The 6,912-nt window shown below is 42.3% G+C and overlaps 1 long non-coding RNA gene across 1 annotated transcript; it reads left to right on the top strand.

Moving 5' to 3' along the window:
- The first annotated feature begins 2,166 nt into the window (after positions 1-2,166).
- Positions 2,167-6,140, top strand: LOC103556345 (uncharacterized). The gene is made up of 3 exons (XR_011522152.1): positions 2,167-2,489; positions 3,517-3,584; positions 4,182-6,140. It is a non-coding gene; the product is annotated as an uncharacterized lncRNA (long non-coding RNA).
- The last annotated feature ends 772 nt before the right edge of the window (positions 6,141-6,912 follow it).

Raw genomic sequence — 6,912 nt, 5'->3', positions numbered from 1 at the left:
ACGTGGGAATGCGGCCCAGGGCTGCCAGACCCCCCAGATGCCAGAAATTCAGATTTTTTATATGAAATCTCCTACATCAACAAATCCAATTTTTGTTGTTGTTGTTTAAACACTGTGAGAGCCAAATCAAACAAATCGATGGGCCAGACGCAGCTGGCTGGGGGAAGGCAGGCAGGAACACATGATTTTTTGCTTTTGATTTAAAGCGACTCTGCTTTTTTTGTTTTTTGTTTTTGGAGGAAGATTAGCCCTGAGCTAACATCTGCCACCAATCCTCTTCTTTTTGCTGAGGAAGACTGGTCCTGAGCTAACATCTGTGCCATCCTCCTCCACTTTATATGTGGGATGCCTGACACAGCATGGCTTGGAAAATGGTACGTACATCTGCACCAGGGATTTGAACCTATGAACCCTGGGCCTTTGAAGTGGAGCACATGAACCCAATCACTGCACCACTAGGCTGACCCAAAGTGATTCTGCTTTTGAAATAATTTTCACTTCTAGCCTGTTGAAACCAAGCAGAGCCGGGTGTAAAGTGCACTAGTGCTGGACGTAGTCTGTGCTTAGTGACAGCTCAATCTTAAACTGAGATGTGGGCAATAATGTCAAGTCTCGCTCAAGATACTCTTAGCTCCCATCCATGTAAACATAGATATGTAGCCAATAACACCCAGAAGCGTCTAGAAAGTCCAGTTCCTATGTCTGCGCGAATGTTGGAGTATTGTTTTTCCCAGCCTTCTTTTCAGACAATAGCTGCCATGTAAGATGGGGATTCAAGATGGCTGGATGAACGCATATGGTTCTGACCAAAGTCTTCACGGGCAGAGAAGCACCCCATTCTGATTCTGGTGGTGCAGCAACTTCCCAGATCTGGCAGGTGATGGAAAGAGCTCTAGATATTTAGGCTTCACATGCCAAGAAGAAATCTATGAAACTTGCCCAGGACAAATGGCATCTGAGAAGGAGAAAATTAGTGCGTGTGTCAGCAACACACTCCATACCCTCTTTAACCAACAGTATCCTGCAAATCAAATGAGTACACCGATCAGACTGTTACACGCATGGTGCCAAAAGCACTATTTTAATTGCTTCCATTTTTATTGTTTGTCCCCCCATTTTTATTTTTCAGATGGGAAAACAATCACCAAGATATCTGAAATAATGGCTTCATGTCTTATACACCGTGGAGTCCTCTGCAACTCAATGGAATTTCAACAAATATTTGTCAATTGAACAAATGGATGAATGTATTATTTTAAATCACAGAGGCTAGAACAATGACCTTTTTACCCTGTCTTGTGTACCAGGCAACCAATCAGAGGTGCCCATTTATTTCGCATAACAATAAATGACGAATAATGAATAAGCAAGAGGCTTACAAGCTCCTTCTGATCACTCATGGGCAATGCAAACTTCCAGTGTATCACTTAGGGAAGGTAGTAATACCTGGTATTATGAGAACACGTAATAGAAGGATTTGATCTAGTCAAAGTTATCAGGGAAGGTTTCCTTGGAGAAGAGATAAGGATGCATAGTCCTATTCATTAGGAAAAATGGTAGAAAGAACATTCTGGCCTATGGATCAGAAAATTATGGCCCATGGGCCAAATGGGTCACATCCACTTGTTTACATATTGTCCATGGCTGCCTTTGCACCAAGATTCAACTAGTTGGGACAGAAACCACATGGTTTGCAAAGTCTAAAATATTTACTATCTGTACCTTTACAGAAAACATTTTATCAACCACTATTCTAGGCAGAAGGAATAGGATATGCACAAACCCTGTGGCCAGAGAGAGGACAAGGAGAAGGAACAACTGAGAAGGCCTATGTCATCAAAGTGGGAAGAGTGAGGTGAGAGATGACGGAAGATCAAGGTAGAGAGGTAGGCAGACCCAAACCATATAGGCCACATTAAGGAGTTTTGGCTTTATCCTAGAAGCAAATGGAAGCCATTGCAACATTTTAGGCATGATGGGGACAGGAAGCGGGTGGGAGAGTTGACATGATTAATTCATAAGCAAAGGCCATTGAAGCCATGCTATGAAGAATGGATTGAAGGAAGGCAAAGTGGATAAATCACTATACTTAAGAGACTCTTGAAGGAGACCACTCAAGGTAAGCAAACTGCTGTAACAACCCCCACATTTCAATGACTTGACATCATAAAGGAGAATTCCATGCACAATGTGAGTTGGAGGTTGACTCTCTCTCCTCTCGGCCATCAGAGTCCTCTCTGTTCAGCCAGCAGCATGTGTGGGAAGAGGGTCACAGTGGGCTGGGGAGGTTCTTATGGGCCAGGTCTGGAAGGACACACATCAGTTCCACTCACATCGTTGGCCGAAACTCAATCATATGACCACATCTAACTGCCAGGGAAGGTGGTCTAACCGTGTCCTCAGAAAGAAGAGACGAACATGGATACCGATGAGCATTGCAATCTCTGACAACGCTGAGTCTACACTGTGAAAACAAGAAACAGCAATGGGTGAGACAATCTCAGTGAGTGTCCACCGGGGAGATGCAGTGGCTGAACGGCAATGGTACCGCTTGATGATATTTCTTCCTCCCAGGCCAGCACAGTGTCTCAAGGCAGCTGGTCAGTCACAGTGGAGCTGATGTCCATGGTCCACCCTTCTCCCCTGCTTCATCTACTTCCCAAAGCCCATTGAGGGGCAGAGGCGTGGAAAGAGGGGGCTCCTCTCCCCTCAAGTTGTATCAGTTAAACCCCCTCTCAGCTGGAGCACTTGGGCCCCGAGGAAATCTCTGATATCAAAGAGGAGAGTCTTTGCAGAGGACAGCAGCAGCTGCTGGCCTGTCTTCATTGACGACTATGAAAAGTGATCAATACTGCTGCTAATTTTAAAAAGCAAATATTCACAGTAGAGCTGCTCCATTATAACATGGCTCATTGATATTGGGATACAACTATTCTGAGGGCAAACAACTATTATATATATGTACATACATATATGTATCTTTACATATATTTGTATTTATTTATATATGTTATATTTATTTACATATATATAGTATATATATATGGACTTGGTAAGATATCGTTGGCTTCAAACAGTATTTTTTAACCCAGGTCACCACCCATTAATGGGTCATGAATCAACTTAGTGAATTACAGCCATAATTTTAAAAAAGCAAAATAGAAGAGATTTTTTTTAAATGTCAGAGCATATCACACAATAAGAAGAAATGTTATTTAGTGAAAATTTCTTCAGATACACACACGTATACTGGACCACAATGAGAAATTCATATTTCTTATTGTGGGTCATGGTCAAAAAGGTTTAGAAAACCCTGGCTCATAAGATAAACTGACGCTCCTGTCCCTGAATGGCAGTCTTAAGGTGGAGTTTCCAGGAAGAGTTTTATCCATAGATAGTCTGTGCTTGAACTCCATTGATCTGTTCCAATTTTTATCTTTGTGAGGATCAGTGTTAGGTCCAACCAGTGGACAAAAGGACTCCTTCGTCAAATTCTGTTTCCTCTTCTGTATGCAGCGACCAGACCACCAACAGTGATGAAAAGGTCTCACCTGTCATATCCGGACCTGAGCAATAATCTCTAGGTAATACCCTGACGACAACCAATCTGGTTTTGGGGAAACAAAACAAATGCTTATTCAGCTAAATAGTTTTGTTCCTGTGCCTCGTCCACTCCTTATCTGACTCCTACACACACACACACGAACACACACACACAAACACACACACACAGCCTATAGGTGCCCATAAATGATTAAAGCGAGGCCACCAGAGACTTGATCTTGCCAGTCCTCCCTGGATCCAATTCACCTCTGAGCTCACCAAGGTCACTAGAGTTATCAAACGTTTTGTTTGTTTGTTTAGTTATTAGAATAAATACTAAGTAGCTAGTTAACCAAGCTGTCATGAAAGGACATTTCTCATTTATTCACAATTATGCCACCATGTCAGAGTAAGAAGATGTGGACAGTCCTGTTTGAAGCATCCAGTTTGCAGAGAACAGCTGGGACAAGCCTGGAACGTATTTCTCTAGTCTGTTTTCCCCATGGGCAACACGCTGCAGGGGTTTAGGGCTGGAAGGGAGGGAGGTAGGGGCCGTCTAGCTTGAATTTCCTTTCACTGATGAGAAAAATAGGTGGCGAAGTGACTCACTGGGATTCCACCCATTTTTCATCCATCAGTCGACTGCACTCTGCTGCTCCAGGAAAACACCCGTATTTGCATGAGGCTGAGCCCAGGAGTTCTATAGCGCAGAGAGATGGAAGGGAAGACGTCTAAGCAGTGGAGACTCTGCCTTCTAGGCCTGTTGTGTCTGGGGCAGACTGAGAGCCATCTTGCTGCTCCACGAAGCACACTCTGTTTCACAAGCATGGCGAAGGCAGCGAGCAGATGAACCAAGCAGGTGGTCTCCGATGCACTCACCTCCTCTGCTCACCAAGGGCTCTCTGAGTCTCCACTCCCGCATTAAGGAGAAACTGTCCTTGCCTTGTATGTACTGTGTGTTCCCAGACAGGCACGTGCATTCATTTATTCATGAATCATTTGTGATGTGTCAAGCTCACGCCATATGCCAGGCACATGCTAGACCCTTCAGAGACAACAAGAGCAGCAAAGCACAGGGTCGACTGCTGTAGGTGACACCCTAAAGGTACATCCGCAGAGCTAAAATTAGGTTATGTATGTTTATTGCATCCACGTATATAGGTCTTGAAGATAGATTTAAAGACTTAGATTCACACAAAAATTATTGCCAGCCAAATAAATTTTTACAGCTCATCCCATGTTTTCTACTCACAAAGATATCACTGGAAGCAACTTGGAAGGATTTAGAAACCCAGCTTGGTGCCCCAGTTTTACTATTTATCATTTACCAAGTGACCTTGAGCAAATTCTCCAGTCTCCCTATCATCAATTGCTCTTCCCTTAGGCAAGCATGACAGTACCTGTCTCATAGCTTGTCAGAAGGACTAGGATGAGGCATGAGTGTGGAGTGGCTAAAAAGCAAGTTATTTCAGCTTTCTGTGCCTCACTGTCTTTGCTTGTAAAAGTAGGATAATAGAACCCATGTCATGCAATTTCTGTGAAAATTAAATGAGATAATGACACATTCAATACTCAACACATTTTAGTTATTTTATGAAAGTGTCATATCAACTACAACATGCTAGATAAAAGTTAAAAAGCATTAACTGTTAAAGTTAAGCTCGGTCAGAAGAAGAGTATTGGGACTAGAATCATTCCAACATGCTACGTATCCAGGGGATTGGTACCTTTCAATCAAACTCTTGGGCTCAGCGCTGTTTTGGACGTTGAAATAGACGGCTCTGCTTTGGCCGTAATGTCATCTACCTCTCCAGCTAAATGTACATCCTTTTTCCGGGCCCTCTCCTCTGGTCTTCTCTTTCTTTTTAGATCAGTTCTCAAAACGTAATTCCTTTAAGGACCAGTTCTGAGTGTTTATGCTGGTCCTGTGTGTATACAGAAAAGGAAGACGAAATGACGCCACTCTTTTCCATCGTAGTCTGTGTTTATTCTTCCTCTTCTTTAAAGCAATAAGGATGATTTTTTCCCATCTTTGAAATGTCACGTCCTCAAAGTAAGTTTGGGCAGCATCAAAACAATTTATAAATTAAAGGATTATCAGAGTAGAGGGGACATAATTACCTACCGGAATTTGACATCACAAAAAGAAGACTCCAGATAGTTTTCTTTGGGGTTGAATCATCACTATTTATGGGCTGAAGAATTCCTGCTTCAAAGATCATTGGAAACTGAGTGTTAGGCTGTCTCTAGACCTGTTTGTTTTTTTATTTCAGTTCATGTAAAAAATTCATTGGCTACGTTATTTTATACTCTTCATTCAAATGACCCTTTTCAAAACAACCCAGTTTTTTATTAGAATTCATTCAGTTTCTGTGTATGTAACAGTTTATATGTGGAGACAAAACTCAACTTCTCATTTGGTGGAAGAAAATGAGCATGACTAAAATATTAACATTCCTCAAATCCAGACTTGTTCAGGCAACAGTAAGCAAGTATGCGAAGGAGCGTAGGCATTTAGCTTAAATCTGCACAAAGAGAATGACTACCATGCTTTTAAATGATTGGTCCTATGATTTTTGAGATACAAAAAAAAAAAAGAGAGAAGAAGAAGAATCTTGTTGCCAAGTATGGAAAGATGCAAAGGTGAGTCAGGTGAGAATTCCAGCGGCGGTAATCCTAACATGCGCTTCTGTGCCTGTTGCATATTAGGAGACGAGTACCTCGGTTTTCACATTTTTTAGTGAAAAGTGCTGTTCTGACTTAGGTGCCTTGGAAACACCCGCCTCTGCGGTGTAATATTGATGAACGCGAGTCGGGAGCGGCTAGCACTGCGCCTCTCTCTGTGAATAATAGGGCACACATGAATGATTAAAACAAGGCAACCAGAAACTCATCTTGCCAGTGGTCCCTGGGATCAAATTCATTTATTAGCTCTCCAAGGTCACTGACCTCGATTACCCGGAGCCCAGCTACTAAATTGATTAATTGATCCATTCTCTCATTTCACTCATTTAATTTGAAGGGAAAATAAAATGAAAATATTCTGGATGAATTGACTTGTAAGCCATTGTATTCTGCTTGCTGCATCCTCTGAAACACGTGCTAATGGTAAGCAGAGCATCAGCCCTTGTGTCATCACAAAGAAAACCGTGAACATAGAGACCGCGGCTTCTCTCGCACATCTTCCTTGCACTCAACAACTGTGCTCCCAAGTTTAACCCTCGCTGTACAGTTCTCCACACGACTCTAATTTCGAAAGTTGTACAGGCTTATGAATTGAAAGAATATACGGAGATACGGAAATCTAGTTGGATCTCTGTAGAGGAAACATTTAAGGAATTTTTTTAAATGTGTTTCTTTTGTGGTCAT

The sequence above is a fragment of the Equus przewalskii genome, chromosome 9 (assembly GCF_037783145.1).
Source record: "Equus przewalskii isolate Varuska chromosome 9, EquPr2, whole genome shotgun sequence".
Classification (NCBI taxonomy): domain Eukaryota; kingdom Metazoa; phylum Chordata; class Mammalia; order Perissodactyla; family Equidae; genus Equus; species Equus przewalskii.
This window is presented reverse-complemented; position numbering and strand designations above follow the sequence as displayed.